Here is an 18,755-nt window from a genome sequence, read left to right as displayed (position 1 = left end):
TAAGGAATTAGATCTACATGTCCTTCCTGGGACTGGTCCAATTAATTTAATTACTGTTCTTTTGTAAAAAAAATTTTTACAGCCCTTACCTTAATCTTAATATCAATTCTAAGACAAAAGAGTGGCAAGGGCTAGGCAATTAAGGTTAAGTAACTGCCCAGGATCACACAGCTAGGACTATTGGAGGCCAGATTTTTACCCACATCCTCCTGACTCCAGGTCTAGCTCTCTCACCTCCTTGTTACCCAGCTGTCCCTAATTATTGTTCTAATCTATTACGTATTTTCTTACCCCATACTCTCCTTCATTCATCTATATTGACTTCCTTGTAGTTTCTCTCACATCCTTATTCCATCTGCCCTCAATTTCTATCATTCCTGGAATGTTCTGCCCCATCATCTCAGTTTCTAAGGTTCTCTGGCTTTCTTCTAGATTCAGCTCAAATTCTCCCATCTGCCAGGGCTGGGGGGGGAGGGTTCTCCCAGACCCCTTAACTACTAATGCTTTCCCTTCTAAAACTACCTTCTTTTTGACTCCATTTGTATCTGATACATACTTAGATTTTTATCCATTATCTCCCCTATTAGAATGTGAGTTCCCTGAGAGCAGTGATTGTTCTGATTTTCCCCCCATGTCTTTAGTGCTTAGAATAGCCTGCTACAAAATAAGCATTGACCTAAGGACTGAGGGGAATAGGCAGCTGAAAAGAGCATGGCAGGAAGATGGCCAGAGAGCAGCAAACATCATAAGCAGGTTTGGGTTCTGCTGGTTCACAATAACTCTTACCAACCAGGAGCAAAGAGGGACACAAAGTGGGCATTGGAGAGTTATGCCACACAGGGGAGAGCTGAAATGAGCCTCAGTTCCAAAAGTGATGATATGAGGGGAATGGATGTCAATCAACCAGAAAGCATTCATTAATTGTTGAATATTTACTGAATATTGAATGATTAAATCATAATTATTCAAAGTAATATTGAATAATTGAATCATAATTATTCAAAATATTCAATAATAATTCATTATTATATGCTAAGTACCAAGTTCTGGGAATATAAAGAAAGGAAAACAATACCAAGCTCTCTACCCTAAAGGAGTTCACATTCTAATGAGGGGAAGGGGCACCATGTAAGTCATTATGTACATGCAACATTGGCTGGGTTTGTCTTCATACTTGAAGAGGATCAAAATGACATCATGGTGGGGGTCGATGTTCAGTGTTTCTCAGTGCAGCAGATCAGATCAGTACAAGCTCAGAAGGCTCCCACAAGTCAGGACGTGAAATGTGCACATCTCATGTTTCTTTTGAGCTGCTGCCATTCTTCTGCACTCCTAGCACAGCCCCTTCTCTAAGGCAGGCACATCATGTCGGATGGGTCTGTGCCCATGTCTCCCATGTCTTATAATCAATAGTTGGGTTCTTCAGAGAGATTGTGAGAGATTTCTCATATTGATTCTTCTGGCCTCTGTGTGAGCAGTTGCCTTGTTTGAATTCAAAATAAAATTGTCTTTAATGCAAATGAGTTTGGAATTGGAACCACATGGTCAGTCCTTTGGAGTGGCTGTCTTTGCTGTAGTTTGAATACTTGGCGTGGCTGTTCAGTTCAAGAAAGGAGCTCATTGTTCTATATCTTATCCGGCCAGGTGATCTTTATTTATTTTTTAATTGAAAATTTTTATTTAATTAATTAATTTAGAATATTTTTCCATGGTTACATGATTCATGTTCTTTCCCTCCCCTCCTCCTAAGTCGACATGCAATTCTACATGTGTCATTGATCAAGACCTATTTCCCTATTATTTATATTTGTACAAGGAGGATCTTTTAGAGTCAACATCCCCAATCATATCCCTAACGACCCAGGTGATCAAGCAGTTGTTTTTCTTCTGTGTGTCTACTCCCACAGTTCTTCCTCTGAATATGCTGGGTGATCTTTAGAATCTTCCCAAGACAGTTCCCATGGAAGCTAGTCAGTCTTGGCACGGCCCTGGTGTATGTCCAGGGTACTCAGGCAGACCACGGTGAAGTCAGCACAAAAGCTCTGTGGACGGTCAGTTTAGGACACAGCCTAAGTGTGGCTTAGTGAGGAGGAAGACGGTATTCAGGTTTAATCTGATAGTAACAACTCACAGGATTTCTGTGATGTCCCAAAGGCTATTTATGGGCTGAGGACCTATGGTGTATTCATTTGCTCAGAGCTGATGGAGGCACAGTGATGGGTGATGAGGACATGATCCTGGAGAGATGGGTTGAGCACTTCCAAAATGTCCTTAACAGACCATCATCAATCAGTGCTGAGGCCATTGACAGTATGTATGTCTCAGGTCGAAGTCAATCCCTTCCTAGTCAAACTTCCAACTGAAGAGATATTAAATGCTGTCAGGTTCTTTCTCTATGGCAAAGTGCCTGGTTCTGATTCCACTCTGGCAGAAGTTACAAGGCAGGAGGTCCTCGAAAACTGACTGAAACCTTCTGGGATATATGGCAAGAGGAGGTTATCCCCAGGAGATCAAGGCCGCCTCCAGCGCCCATCGCTACAGGCAACATACACACAGTGCCAGTGGAGGGAAAGTACTAGTGGCCGTAGGGTGGAGAGGAGGGCATTTGCTGCCCAGGGGCAGGATTTACTCGAGCCTTGAAGGAAGCCAGGAGGCCGAGGTGAGAAGGGACCCGGGATGCAGAGGGGTGGGTTGGGAGATAGGGGAATGGCAAGTTGGCCACAGTTTCTGAATCACAGAGGGTGTGGAGAGTAGTACATTGGAATAAGATCTGAAAGGTAGGAAGGGGAAAGGTTGTGAAGGGTTTTAAATGTCAAATAGAGCATTTTAGATTGGATCCTGAAGCTAAGTGGCTTGGGGAGCCATTGGAGTTCAATAAAGTGTAGGAGTGCATGCATGACAGAGTCAGATTTGATCTTTAGATTGGGAAGATCTTGTGCCCTTGCTGGGGAAGCTGGGAAGAGAAGATGGTTTGACTGGGGAGAGAATAAGTTCCAATTTGGAGATATTAAGTTTGATTCTTCTAAATTTCTTCCTCCCTCTAAATCTATGATTGTGCAGGGCAGATATGGGAGGGACTAACTCTTGAGGTATCAGGTTTCCAAAAAAGCTCAAGAGAAAGAAAGAATCGTTCAGGATATTAACAAGAAAATTTCCCAGCTTTATTAAACTGAGGGACAGATTCCAGACAGACAAGATTATAGGCCATTTGAATTTTATAATTATTATTGGGTATTCTGTTTTTTTCTTCTTTTATTTTGCCAGTGGCACATATATGAGAGGAGATGGTGTCCATCCTGGGGGGCACCACGGAGTGAATTTCTCATTCTCAGAAAGAGGGGTGGGAAAGTGGTTAAGAAATTTGCCAAAGTGAATCTGGGCTTTTCATGTTGTGAGGCCCTCTTATGTAAGGATTATGGAAGAACATGCGTCTCTTTATTTTTCACAATGTGAAAAGACACTTTTTAGTAGTGGTGATTCATCTCACCAAATTATTTGCTTTTATTGCCATGAATTGAGAAATTAGGTTAGGGAAAAATATGCAAAGTAGAGGCAAAATAGCAGTAAGAGAAAGAAAAGAAGGGAAAAAAAAACCTTGGAAGTTACATTCACTTTGTTGGCAAAACTTAAAGTCATTTGACATTTATTGTGGGCAATTTTCAGAGGGAATTGTTTGCTATGATAGGTTTATTTTTTCTTGAAAAAGCTTTTGTTTAGCTCAACTTTTCTTATTCTGTTGCCAACAAGGTGTCTTCTATGGAAATAAATTTCCTGTCATCCTCACACAACAATACAAAGAATAATATATATTCTCTCTAACATTTAATTAAAGATTTTTCAAAGCAGTAAAGCCATGCATGTAAAAGAAATGCAGAAAAAAAATAGTTGGAGAAGGTATTGAGGAAACAAGGGCCAGTAACTGAAAAAGTACATTTTATAATTATCTTTGGTCAAGAATATTATTTTCTAACCTCTGTTTGGTTTTCCAAATAGTCCTAGCTCCATCTTCAGCTGCTGTCCTGTGCATACAAAGAGACCCATGGTGGGTTCCTGCTTATGAGCCCTGTACTATTCGCTTTTTAACTAAGTCATTCTTTCCATTCTGTTGATTCAGAGTTCCCCTTCAGACTTATCTCAGGATCCTAACATTTGTAAATAGCAGTCAAGGTGAACTACTCCCTAGAAGCAGTCCTGGGTTGAATGTTTGACCAAGATTAAGTAAGATCTGGCTTTGAATCCTGCCATGGGGTTTTCAAGTTGTGTGAACCTTCAGTTTCTTCATCTGTAAACAAGGGGTGAGGCTCCATCTCTAAAGAGTCTTTCAGTAGCAAGTCTAAGATCTCATTTAGCCTCCTTTTATGGCCAACCCATCATCATTTTAACTCTTCATTTTTTATAAGTTTCTTTTTCTTATTTATAGTAGTAGTAGCTTGAATTTTAAAAGCATTCTGCAGTACTTTTGAATAATTGGTATATTGAATAATTTGTATTCAATTTTTTGATTTGTAATTGAATTTGTAATTGAATAATGATTCCTGTTTTGCAGGTAAAGAAAAGGAGGTTTGGAGAGATTAATTAACATGCCCATGAATGATGACAGGGTCAGGCTATGATGACAGGGCTTTTGATTCCATTTGGCCAGTCATTTGTAAAATCATAGATCTGATGTATGGAGCTTAGTGGGAGTCAAGAGATAGGGTATGTATCAATAGAGCATTCCAAATAATCATTTGGTAGAATTCCAGACTACAGATATTCTTTTTAACCCGAAGTTATTTTTGACACCTAATATCCTTCCATAAGGATGGATGGATGCTCCTAGCACCTAGCTCAATGCCAAGTATATAGTAAGTAGATGCTTAATGAATGCTTGTTGATTTATTGATTGTTAATGATGTTCAGAAAACAATGGTTAGGATCAAATAACATTCATTTAGTTTGTCACACCTACTCACCTGTTCTTTCTCTCTCAGCTTTTGCCCTTTGCTTGGCCTTGTTGTCAGCCACCCAGAGCCTGGCTGGAGGACATAGGAAAAGAGATTTTAGCAGTAGGCCCTCATAAACAGTTGATTACCTTGTGGACCATCAGTAGAGAAAACTGATGAAGAGAAAACCATAATATGAAAACCATTGCATATGGTCTAGTTTTTAATACCATAAAATTTTAATTTTGCAATAAAATTTAATTTAATACAATAACATTCATCTTAAAGAGTTTTACCCAACTATAGATTTGATTAATTAATGTCTCTGTGTGCAAAGTGCTATATATCTTATATAGGTACATATATATAAATATATATATATATATATACACACATACACACATAGTGCATCAGCATGTAGAAGGGAACCATTATAGGTGCTAAAAGTGAATCTTTCTTATCCTTGTTTCTTGACATCAAATATAGTAACGGGGATCTATGTTCTCACAATTAAGAAACAAACCACCTTAAAAAGTTTCTTATTTGTAAATTAAAGTTTTATTCCTAGACTGCAACAAAATAATAAAAATGAGTATTTTTAATGCCAAAGAAAGCTCTTGGGATTTTTTTTAAAGAACTCATTAACATTAGGAACTATGAACATTAGCAACAAAGGCCATGGAAACCTGAAAACGAAATTCTCATCTGATGTAAGTAAAATTTACCGGTCAACTCTTACTGGTCTAGTAGACTGTAAAACAAATGGAACAAAAGATTTAAATGTCATAAAGTAAATTGGCTTTAAAAAGTGATTTTAGTTGCAACAATCTAAAATATGTAGGGGTTTTTTTGGCACTTCATAATAACAATAGCAGCATATTTGAAAGGAAATATGTAGAACATACAAAGTTCTTATTCTTATCTTTACCACTTCCATTTTATAATAGCTTTCTAAAAAAAAGCATTGTAAGCAAACAGCAAAAAGAATCTTGGCTATCTTTTTCCTCAGCTTTGTAACTCTTATTTATGTTTCTAATATACAATAAAAAGGCAAAACTCACCTTTAAATGACCAAAGTATTCGTTAGTATCATATACTTACAGACTTGGAGGTGTTAGGGAATTTGTAGGGCATCTAGTTTAATCCTCTCATTTTTATTAGATATGGAGATTGAAATATTAAAGGACTTTCCCAAGGTTATAAAGGTAGTAAGAGCTAGAGCTGGAAATCAAACCTGAATCCCCTGACTTCAAAGCTAGCTTTAAAAGATATCTAACAATAAAAATGGACTAACAGTAAAACAAGTATACCACCTAGATGGTCTACTGCTATTACAGAGATGAGTTCAAAGCATAAATAGGAACTTACCATGCATGTGGCATTGAAATAATACTGCTTGTAGTGCTTCTACTCTTCTGTCTGGACTGATGGTATGTCTCCAATGATCCTTACTAGAAGAATTCCTTCATAATCATCCAGGACTTCAGCTTTCCTGTCCTGACACGGCCCCTAGGACTCTAAGCCAAGCTTCCATAGATGAATGATTGCTGGCTTAACCATCTCACTAGTGTACTGTGGATTTGATTTTTGGTGTTTCTCCTGAAAGCCATGACAACATACTTTTGGTTTACCTATTATTAGAATTGTAAAATGTCCTGATATGGGGCAACAGATCAATGAACTAAATGAACTCATGATTCGGTTCCTTTCTCCTTTCCAAACAGTCATTCCTGGTCCAACATAACCAGTCTTTAAACCACAGAATGCTGCCATATTCTTTACTACCAAAGAAAGGGAGATGTCATGTCAAATCTGGAGGAAAATAAGTGGGCCACTTTTTCTGGAACACACTGTGAGAGGAGTAATGTGAAATAAGTTTGGAAAGGTTGGTGGGAATCAGATTTCTATGAGATTTAAATGCTAAGCTGAGAAGTTTCTGGGTTTTGTTTTGCTTTGTTTTGCTTTGTTTTGTTTTGTTTTGTTTTGTTTTGTTTTGTTTTGTTTTACGGGAGCCAATAGGGAGCCATTAAAGATATTTGAGTAGAGAAATGGTATAGATTGCATTTAGAAATATTAAATTGGGGGGTAGCTGGGCAGCTCAGTGGATTGAAAGTCAGGCTTAGAGATGGGAGGTCCTAAGTTCAAATCTGGCCTTACACACTTCCCAGCTGTGTGACCCTGGGCTAGTCACTTAACCCCATTGCCTAGCCCTTATCACTCTTCTACCCTAGAACCAATACATGGTATTAATTCCAAGACTAAAGGTAAGGGTTTTTATATATATATATATATATATATATATATATATATATATATATATAATTGGCAGCTGTATGGAGGATAGATTGAAGAGGAGATCAGAAGTAAGGAGACAAATTAAGCGGTGTATTGATTTAGAATCTTGAACCCAAGAGACTACATTTCCCGCAGTCCCCTTTTCCTTTTCCTGTTTGTGTGTCTCCTTACTTGGAGGGAGTTTTGAGTTTCTGTTTAGGGCCCACGCAAGCTCTCTGAATCAATGTGGAGGAGGAAGGAGTGGCTCCTAGTTTTTTTGCTAGCCTTACTTCCTTATCCTTCAAGATAAATATTTAATAAATATTATTAAATATAATACTTGGAGTATTGGATATTAATTTTAATCTTTACAGAGGCCACTGCAATAGTAAGGAGAAAAGATGACAGAAGTCTGAATTGAGGTATTAGCTTAAAAAGTGAAGGAAAGGAGATGGAGATGATAGGTATGGTAGAGATTTTTTATTTAAATGACAACTTGGTAGCAACTAGGTGGCTCAGTGGGTAGAGAGTCAGAACTGGAGATGGAAGGTCCTAGGTTTAAATCTGGCTTCAGATACTTCCTAGCTGTGTTACTCTGGCCAAGTCACTCAATTCTAGTTGCCTAGTCCTTACAGTTCTTAAGCCTTAGAACTCATACTTGTATTGATTAGTATTGATTCTAAGACAGAAGGTAAGGGTATTTTAAAACATGAAAACCTGGCAACTAATCACATAAGGGGAATGAAGAAGAGGGAAGAGTCAAGAATGACTGAGAATTTAAAGGAAGATAATTAGAAAAATGTTATTGCCATCAACAAAAATAAGGAAGTTTTAAAGAGGGATTCTGTTTTGAGAAAACATAATAATTTTTAAGGCTTAATAATCTTGAAATGCCAATGAGACATCCAAGTGATAATGTCCAGCAGGCTAGTGGTAATGTGAAACTAGAGCTCAAGTAGGATATTAAGACCAGGAATATCAATTTTAAAGTTCCAGGGGTTTATTCTGTCACAACTATGAAATTAATCACCTTCAAATATTTAAAATATTACTCAATCCTAATTGTAGATTGATGATACTTGAACTCAGTGGCTAATAAAATCTATGAGAGAATGGAGCAAGAGAAGAGGGTTTAGAATAGAACTTTGACGAACAATGACACTAAATAAGTAGCAGTTGTATGATGATCCAGCAAAGGAGAATGAAAGTTAAGTTTAGAAGGTTGAGTATGGAGGGAGGAAAGAGGGAGAGGGAGAGAGAAGAAGGAAAGGAAAAAGGAAAGAGGGAGAGAGAGAGAGAAGGAAGGAGGGAGGGAGGGAGAATAAAAAGTGGGTTTTATTGCAGAGGAGGAGGAGAGTGATCAGAATCACTGAAAGCTAGAGATATAAAGTTGAATGAGGTATGGCTAGTAGACTAAGTAACAGGATCATAGACCTGGATCTGACTTTGGAGGCCATCAATTAATAGATGAAGAAATTGAGGCCCAGAAAGGTCAAGTGAAGCATCTGAAATGGGATTCAAAGCCCATCATGACTCTAAGTCCAATACTCTAGCCACTACACTGTGCTACCTTTTAGAGTAGTTAAGTGATTTTTGGTAACCATGGTGAGAGAACTTTCAGTTGCATGGTAGGATTGGAAGTCAGACTGTAAGGGGTTGAGAAGTGAGTGGGAGGTGAGGAAAAGGAAGCAATAAGTACAGATCCTTTTTAGTGGCTTGGCTGTGAAAAGGAAAAGAAATATAATCTTGAGGCAATAGCAGGGTCAAATAAACTTTATTTTTCTTTTCTTTTTTTAGGCTGGAGGAGACTTGTGTGTGCCTGTAGGCAGGAGAAGAGGAGAGCCAGTAGAAGAGAAATTAAAGATGATAGAAAGAGAGAAAATGACTTCAAAAGAAGGCTTTCAGAAGAGATTGGGGAGAGATGGGGTCAAGAGCACAGCTGAAGTGCCTTGGTTTGACAAATAGAAAGGATACTTCTTCCTTGAGAATGTAACAGAGGAGAGCATGTGGGATCATTCAAAGGGATTTTGAAGTGTGAAATGAGGGGAGGCAGCTCTTAAGAAGGGCTTATCTTCTCAAAAAAAGTAGATGAGATCCTGGACTGAAGTGGGAGCTGTAGAGGGTTTGATGAGAGGAGAAGTATGGATTAGCCACTGACATAACCTAGGTCCTTGGTTGGGGGTGGGAGGTTCTAAATAGTAAACACAGGTGGTTCAGACCCCCCAGTCTCACTGGGCTAAGGTCAAACAATGCTTAATTTCCACAATCACTGCCTGCCTTGGAGTCTACCCAGAAAAGAGCAAAACTTAACCAAAAGTTGCACTGCGGTATTTAACATATCATTAGCATCTCATTTACATAATGGTGTGCAACCTGCTCCCTCCCCCAAGGGGGCAAACAGAGTGAACTATGGGTAAAGTTGCCCAGACCAAAGTGGAGACCATGGATAAAGTGGTATCAGTTCCCTGGAGACACAGGGCAAGGACTGCCCAAACAAATGATGCCTTCCTTAGTAATCAAGCAGGATGGAAAGAGTTCCCAAGAGCCTTGACCTTTCTGTCAACAGGGCCATTCCACCAGCTTCCTCCCCGTTTCAGTAAAGCTTATTCCTTGGCCATGGAGATTGTCTGAGGCATTAATTCTTTGGATGAGACCCCAAACTCGCCTTTCGCATCACTGGAATAATAAAGGAATTGCCTGTAGTGGCAAGGGCTAACTAAGATCAGATCCATTAATAGGGGACTCAGTTGTCAAGATCACAGGATTTTCTCTAATAATTTTCTTTAAAGGCAGGCAGCACAGATGGAGGACGGCTTGTGGAACTGGCATTTTACCCAGACGGAGCCCCTTGAGGAGGTTTCAATTTCAGTAGGTGGCTGGTGCTTCTTGAACTTCAGGGTTGGCTTCCCTAGAGACCAAAAAGAGCCAGGATCATGGCAGGATCTCTGATCACTCTCCCTGGGTGCTAGACCTCTTCATCCTCTGGGATTCTGAATAAAGCACTGTGTCCAATTAAGCTATACTTGTGTGTTTCTGTTGGTGTAATTTAATTCCACTGAAATCAAGCAGGACAAGAGAGAGGGGGCAGTTTTTGTACCACTAAGTGGAGGCATGAGCTGTAAGAATCTAATGAGATAAATTCAAACACGCCACCACCCCAGATTAGGCAGATAAGTGCAGCAACATGCAAAAGGCACAGATTCAGAGCTGGAAAGGAACTAGGAGACTAAGCCATCCCACATCCTATTTTTACAAATGAAGGACTGAAGATAAGAAAGTTGAATGACTTGCACAGATGCCCACAGGTAAGTAGCAGAGGCAGGAACTGAACCCCAGAAAATGCAGCATTCTTTCTTCCAGACCCATCTGCTGGGACACAACACATGGACTTGGGGGAAATGAGTTCATTTTTTAGGATGGAAGACTGACAAATGTCAGGCAATTGGGGTTGTGACTTGCCCAGGGTTACACAGGTGGCAACTAGTTCTTAAGGTCTTTTTGAGTCTACCTCACCTTTATTGTGGACAGATGTGCCACCCTTGGACTCTGATTTTGTCTTCTCATCTCTCATTCCCTTTTCAGAAGCTGGACTCATGCATGTCCCTACTGTAGAAATAACTCACATTCACTGTCAGTGCCTTTAAGTGTGTCTGTTAGATTCATCTAGTGTGGTTGACATCATTGGGGTCAAGTTTCAATTAACAATAATGCATTACTTGTAATAGTTAACACTACGTTTATGTAATACTTTATATCTTCTATTTCATTTGACACAGCAACCCTGGGAAATATGTGCTATTATTATCCTCATTTTAGAGGGGAGGAAACTTGATGTTGAAAGAGGTTAAGTGACTTGCCCAGGGCCATACAGCTGTAAGCATCTGAGACAGGATTCAAACTTGGGTCTTCCTGATCGCAAGTTCAGCACTCTATCCACCATGCTACCTAGCTACACCATTTATTGAGTGTCTAGTTACTAAAGATACAGACAAAAATGAAACAGCTATTGTTCCCAAGGAACACAGAGTTTAATATTTATGTGAAGTTTTCATTGTTTCCACTTCTGTAAAATGAGGATAATAATAGCATCTACCTCCCATGGTTGTTGTGAGGATCAAATGCTATTAATTGTAAAGTGCTTAGTATAGTGCCTGGCACATAGTAAGTACTATATAAATGTTAACTTTTATTATATTGTTATCCATTCTTTAGGAACCCATTCTAGAATATGTAGGGTTCTGTCAAAACAAATGTAACTTATAATTAGTGCTTATAGTAACTTTCCAAAAAAGGGGTCATCATGAGACTTTCAGAAACAATATTGATCAATCAAGCAATAAGGATTTATTAAGTCCCTGCTGTGTACTAAGCATTGTACTAGGCATTGGTATAGCCCTTCACAAAAGTGCTTTCTTGTGAAAATGAGTTTCATTTTTTAACTTGTCCCTTTTGCTCCTTGGAAAAGGATACAATAATAAAAACAAAAGAGGAATAATTTGGAAAAGAGATGACTTGAGTAAGAGCATCTGGCTCTGTAGCTGTCCATAGAGGCCAGTAGAGACAGGCACAGGAGAAATTATGGAGATTGGATAGTAATGAGAAAAACATCCCACAGTCTTGTTCCAAAGTAACCCTTCATGGAAATGAAACTTGCTTTCTGGAAGCAGGAGGAAGGTCAACTTAGTCTAAAAGGGCTAGTTGTAGCAGCAATGCAATGATCCAGGACAATTTTGAGGGACTTATGAGAAAGAACACTATCCACATCCAGAGGAAGAACTGTGGGAGTAGAAACACAGAAGGAAAACAACTGCTTGATTACATGGGTCAATGGGGACATGATTGGAGATGTACACTAAATGATCACCCTAGTGCAAATATCAATAATATTCAAATAGGTCTTGATCAATGACACATGTAAAACCCAGTGGAATTGCAGGTTGGCTACCAGAGGGGGTTAGAGGGAGGGGAGGGAAAGAACATGAATCTTGTAACCATAGAAAAATATTCTAAATTAATTAATTAAACAAAAGCTTTCAAAAATAAAATAAATAAAAGAGCTAGTTGTTATGAAAAACCACTTCATGAGAGAAACTTTTAACATGCCATTTGAGCAAATCTAACCTGATTTTGTTTATGGACTGAGAAAATTACCCTCAATTGTACTTCATTATACAATGGCATGACAGAAACAGGTTCTACATCAGATTTATTTACTTAGTTGGTTCCTTTAAAACGAGCAATGTCAGGCATGCTCACTGCTTTACATTAGCTGAGTCTTTCGTTTTCAGGTGTAATGATTCATACTCTTTCAGGCTGTGCCTTCGTACTATCTCAAGACCATAAAATCAGAGGGATTGATAGAGTCAACATTTTGTTCCAGCTAGATGCGAAAGTCATTTACTAGTGTGATTGATGGTGGTGTGGTGAAATATTTCATAAAAATAATGTCTTTCATCTTAGAATATATTCGGTTGAACTGAAAGAAAAACTGTGGGATTCTCCCCATTCTATCCCAATCCTCATGTGTGTATGGTAGCATAGGGGGCAATGTGTGCTGAGGTTTAGGTCAATTCATAGGGCTCTGGGAAAATTAACTCCTGCCCCCCCCCCAAAAAAAAGTTTGAAAAATGACAGAATTAAGGAATCCCAGAATTTGAGAGTTGGAAGGAACCCCAGTGGCCATATATGTCAACTATATAAGAAAAGAATCTTCACCATAATATATCCTGAAGAGGGGTCATTCAGGCTCTTGAAGACCTTCAAGGAAGAAAGCAATGAAGCGTTCCTCATGGCAGATCATTTCCTCTTTGAACACCTCTAATTGTTAGTAAGTTTTTCCTTAACATCAAACATCAATTGGTTTCTTTGCAACTTGGACTAGAATAAGTTTAATCTCTCCTCCAGCACAATGGCTCTCTAAATCCTTAAGGGAAGCCAAGCATGTCACATCTGAGTATTTGCGTCCAGGCCAAGCTTGCTTCCTTTCTTCAACTGATCTTTTATGTCCGGTATTTAAGACCCTGAAGCATCTTGGTTGTCCTCCTCAGGACACTCTCAAATCCATCAATATTCTTCTTAAACTGTGGCAATTGCAGTCCTTCAGCAAAAACAGAGCCGAATTTTGTATGTTGGTTATCAAGAATAATGAGATAAAACAAGAAGTGACCAGATGACAGACTGGTGTGAGCTCTACCCCAACCTGTCCTGCTTCACTCTCTGTTCTCCTCACCTTCTGCTGAAGACATCATTTATGCCACTTGATTCCAGTATAACAATTCCTCATTATTGTTCTACTATATCCTCTCCTGGCTATCTCTTGATGAGAAAAATGGAAAAAGCCCCAAACTCATTGTGTGGGAAAGTTAAATTTCAATTAAAATGTACTTTAAATTAAAAAAAAAAATCCCCCTTTTTCATGTTGCTTCAGAATTACTTTTTTTTTTGGCTTATTAATAAGAAGCGTCTTTATTAATTCTAGACCTTCTCTTACTCCCTCCTCTTTGAGTCTGCCTTTCTTTTTTCACATGGTGACAGCTGATTTGTAAGAATTGGTTACTTTTTAGGTCTTGGCACAGGTCATATCATACCGAAAGCCTCCGCCATCTGTTAGCTACTGGATGTGTCTGCATGAAATGAGTTGATAGTTGAAGTTGAATCTCTAGGGAGTGACTGGTACAGCACTGGCAACAGAGAGGCAAAGGAATGGAATGTTTTCAAACAATTTGAAAGTCTGCCAAATGATCTCACAGTATATTTTAAATTTAAATATTTTAATGAAGGTCTCCTGAAATTAAAAGAATACAATGTGGATCTAATAATATAATTCTCCAAATACCAAATGAATTGTACAGTCAAGGAGCCACAAACGAACAATGCCCTGCTACACAGATATCTGAGCACAAAGGTGGGTGGACGCTGAATTACAAAAGAAAGATTTCATTTAAAAAACACAAGTATAATCATAACTGATGAAGGTTGTATAATATATTACCTAAACTCTTAGTAGATCGTGGGCCCTTTTATTGAAAGTCATCTTTGTTGGAGCACACTAATAAAATACTCTTAGTGAAAGCTAAAAAAGCAATTTACTACACTTCCTGATATGTTGCTCTGGTAACCAGTGAGCTTGTTTGAAAAAAACAAAAACTTTTACTGACTGCTAGAGTTTTGAACCCATCACTTGAGTTCTGAGGGCAGAAGAAACTTTAATCCTGCTCTGTTACCTAATTGCACAAACCCACACACATTTACACAAGAAAAACTATGCTTGGACTTTAGTTCATTTTCTATCCTCCCTCTCTTACCCTTCTCCCTTCCATTTCTTTTTCTTTATTTTTAAACATCCAGAATTTTTATGTGAGATAATCATACATTATGGCAGCTCAAATAATGATTTTGTGATTTGTTGCTAAAATGTCATCTTTGGCCTGCCTCGTAATTATAAATCCAGGCTTTTTAGGTGGTTTAGGATCATTCAGTTACAAAACCAGTCCACAAATGAGTTAACCCTCAACAAGAGCATCAATTGCTTCCAGTCATAGTGGGCCCTAAATTGATCAGTTGTAAACATTCTTTCCAGCCCTGAGAGCTTTCAACACTCATCCCACGCTTGCAGATATTTTGCCGGTGATGTACTGATGACAGTGAGCATCAGTGGCTTCAAGAAAGACAGTAAGTGTGCTGTGGGTTGTTTTTTTTCAATGTGAAATTACTATTCTGCCTGCAGTATCGACTGATTTTTCAGGCTCTGGCACCTGCCAGGGTGTACTGGTTTTTTGTACATAAGCCTATACTAATTTGTTTGTCTGCTTAAAGTATAGGATTTATTTCTCTGAAAGGAAGAAATTAAAGAGACTTTAGCTTCCCAAACTGGTTAGTTTTCGTAGTAATAGTACATCAAAGGAGCAACAACAAAATTCCAGAAGGAAACAGGATTGAGAGATTTGAATGAAATTGTCTCAGGATGTGATCTTAGAAAACAAGAATGACCTTGGGGGCAGCTGGGTAGCTCAGTGGATTGAGAGCCAGTCATAGAGACGAGTGGTCCTAGGTTCAAATCTGGCCTCAGACACTTCCTAGCTGTGTGACCCTGGGCAAGTCACTTAACCCCCATTGCCTAGCTCTTACCACTCTTCTGCCTTGGAACCAATACACAGTACTGATTCCAAGATGGAAAGGTAAGGGTTATTTAAAAAAAAAAGAAAAGAAAACAAGAGACTTTGGGAATGATAGCTGGCAATGTGCTCTGATATCTATTGTGTCTGGACCACTGATGAGGCCTCTTCCAGTGCCGGTAGTGACAGCTGATCCAGGAAACCCTGATTTTCATCCTTTGCTTAAAGCAGAGTGGAGGGTGGAAAGGATGGCGACCTGGCATTTCAAGAAGAAGGAGGTCTTTAAGAGAGGTGCAGTGGAGTGAATCTGGGGGGTTATGTGTGCCCGGAGTCATAAACTCTGGACTTTAAATCTCGCCTCAGACACTTACAAGATGTGTGACCTTGGCCAAGTCTCTTTAACCTTTGTTTGCCTCAAGTTTCCTAATTCTTAAAAGGAAGATAATCATAGTACCCGATTCCTAGGGTTGCAAGAATCAGCTGAGGTAATTCTAAAGTGCTCATCACAGTGTCTGGCACATATTAAGTGCTATTAAATGTGAGTTATTATTCATATGAAGTATTATATAAAAGTATACTTTGCCATAGACTTGTTACCTAAGAAAGCAATAGGAATGGGTGTTAAGTTTTCAGTCAAGTATCTTCAGTTGATATGATATTTTATTATTAGCTACATTAGCAAAAGAAATCCAATTGCAATGCATTTATTTCAATATTTAAAGAGTATAAATAATAAGGAAGGGAGGAAGGAAAAAAATATTTATTTATTTAAGCACTTACTATGTTCTTAACACTATGGTAAGCTCTGGAGATATATATGCGGCAAAAATAAAGACAATCCCTGTCCTCAAGGAGTTTATATCCTAATGGGGGAAGACAACAGATAAAAAAGATGGTGTGTGTGTGTGTGAGTGTGTGTGAGTGTGAGATGAACGTATCCAGCTTGAGGGAAAGGTTTTGAAATCTAAACAAACTGAGGAGCCAGCCTGGGAGGAGAATAAAAAGGAAGGGAGGCCATCCTCAGCCTCTCCACAAAATGGAGGCTTCAGGTAGAATTTACTCCCGAGAGAAGGGCAGGCTTTGAGTCCTTTTGTCGGCTGCTCTAGGGGACGGGGGTAGGGCCAGAAGGTTGCTCCAGGCTGAGGAGGCCCCAGTATTGATGCCTTCTTGGGGGATCCCAGCAGCAGAGTGGGCATGGTTGTGAAGTCCAAGGTAAGTGGGGAACAGGGCTCAGAGAAGAATGAAGGAAGGAGGAGAAGGAAACCAAGGAATTCAATATTCTTTGTTCCCGTTCACAAGAAGATGTCAATCTCCTCTCCCTCTGGGGGTTCAACACAAATTCTCCTTTAATCTCTCACTTCCGGGCGCTGCACGTGGCCTTGGAGGGGAGGCGGAAGTTTAGACTGCGGCGCTGCATGCTTGCCAGAGCCCTTTGGAAGGGTTGGGGAAGAATTGAGCGTTTTCTCCGTATGTTCACCGTGTCGCCATGGCTATTGATTCACATGTTTGTCTTCATTTTCTCTACTCTGACAGCAGCTTGATAACTTACTGTTCTAATCTGATTGTTCCCTGTGGCTCTCGAATTCCTTTTTAAAAGCTTATTGTTGTTGGGTTTTTTTATATTGTTTTAATTTCTCAAGAACTTCTCCTCATCTTCCCTTCTTAGCTCCCCACCAAAGAAACTTCTTTTGTAACCAAGTATGGTCAAGCAAAATGACTCGCTGCATGGCGTGTGGACAGGGTAAGTAAGCATCATTCCACACTTCCATTCTACCTCCTTTTTTAATGAAAATCAGGAGGCACACTGTATTGGCAGCCCTCTGAAGTCACTGTTTGCCACTCTTTTTTTTTTCGTTTAAACCTTTACCTTTTGTTTTAGAATTAATACTAAATATCAGTTACAAGGCAAAAGAGTGCTTATGGCAAAGCAGTTGGGGTTAGTGACTTGTCCAGAATCACACAGCCAGGAAATATCTGAGACCAGATTTGAACTTAGGACCTCCTGTCTCCAGGCATGACCACCTAGCTACCTACCTTTTCATCTTCTTGCCTCATAGAGCCTGCTGACTTACCGAGGCACTGCCTGATAACTGTATTAATTAGAATCTTGAACCCTTGGACTAAGTTTCCCACAATTCCCTTTTCCCTTTTGTGTATATGTGTCATTAGTTGTTGGCATATAGTGGATGTGGCTCCTCCCTCTCACTCTTTTCCACTTGGGAAGCTGGTAAGCTCTTTCTCTGTTACACTAGCCTTTTACTTTCCCTTTGCTTTAAGTTAAATATTAACAAATATTGTTAAATATTATACCAGGAGTACTGAATATTAATTTCAAAAATTTACATAAAGTTTTAGGCTCTGGCCTCATGCACACCCTTCTCATAGAATACCCTCTTCACTACATACACAGGAAAGGAAGGGCATATAGCCAGCCTTATGCCAAATATAAGAGGTGGTGATAAACAGGTCAAGATCAAGGGGATCAGTTTTGGCATTTGGGAGATCAGTACTCTCTCGTGTTGAGAGAAGACAAATCTGAAAGGAACAGACACTAAAAATAAAGAGCTTTTTACACAAAATACTAAAATCAATGAAATTTGTCTTCATTTTTCCTTCCATTTATCCACCCTTCTGCATTGGAATACTGTATAGTATGTAGTCATTAGTAAACTACTTAATGTTCAATTCTCTTTCCTCCATCTTTGCTTCCAGCTCTCCTTCTCACTCTCCTCTAAGGGAATTGTTTTCTCCACTAGAATGTGCCCAGATTAAGTTGTCCCTTATATCAGTCTTCGATTATTACAATGGAAAGCATCTCTGACGTTCTTAGATTATTGACAGTTTATCTAGTGAGTGAGCAGCTGTCTGACTCAGTGGATAGAGTATTGGGCCTGGAACCAGGAAAACTCATCTTTGAACCTCAGGCCTTATTAGCAATGTGACCTTAGACAAGTCACTTAACCCTGCTTGCCCTGTAAAATGAGCTGGACAAGGAACTGACAAACCACTTCAGTGTCTTTGCCAAGAAAACCCCATGAACAATTCCATGGGGTAATGAAGAGTGGGAGATGACTGAAAAATGACTGAACCAAAAAAAACATCCCTAATGCTCTGAGATGAACTCCAATTTATCCAGTAAATATCTTGTTTGTATGTAGTTTGTTTACATGTTTTCTCTCCCATTAGACTATGAATTCCTTGATAGCAGAGACTTTTTTCTTTGCCTGGGACAAAGAAGGAGCTCAGAAACATTTGTTGATTTGATATGACATTTACACTTTGATAAAGTAAATACCCTGTACTTGAATGTTTTAGTTTAGAGCAAAGTAACACATTTAGAACACATAAAACTGGAAAGAAAGGGAGGTATCTCGGCCTAGGTTTGTGCCAGGCTCCATGCTAACCAAAGAGTCGAAAGCAATCTTACCTCTCTCCCTCTCTC

The 18,755-nt window shown here is 39.1% G+C and overlaps 1 long non-coding RNA gene across 1 annotated transcript; it reads left to right on the top strand.

Moving 5' to 3' along the window:
* The first annotated feature begins 1,526 nt into the window (after nt 1-1,526).
* LOC103095185 (uncharacterized) lies at nt 1,527-11,191 on the top strand. Its single transcript, XR_008917657.1, has 3 exons — nt 1,527-4,698; nt 6,650-6,810; nt 8,997-11,191. It is a non-coding gene; the product is annotated as an uncharacterized LOC103095185 (long non-coding RNA).
* Nucleotides 11,192-18,755: the final 7,564 nt, after the last annotated feature.

Source organism: Monodelphis domestica, chromosome 3 (assembly GCF_027887165.1).
Source record: "Monodelphis domestica isolate mMonDom1 chromosome 3, mMonDom1.pri, whole genome shotgun sequence".
NCBI classification, from domain to species: Eukaryota; Metazoa; Chordata; class Mammalia; order Didelphimorphia; family Didelphidae; genus Monodelphis; species Monodelphis domestica.
This window is presented reverse-complemented; position numbering and strand designations above follow the sequence as displayed.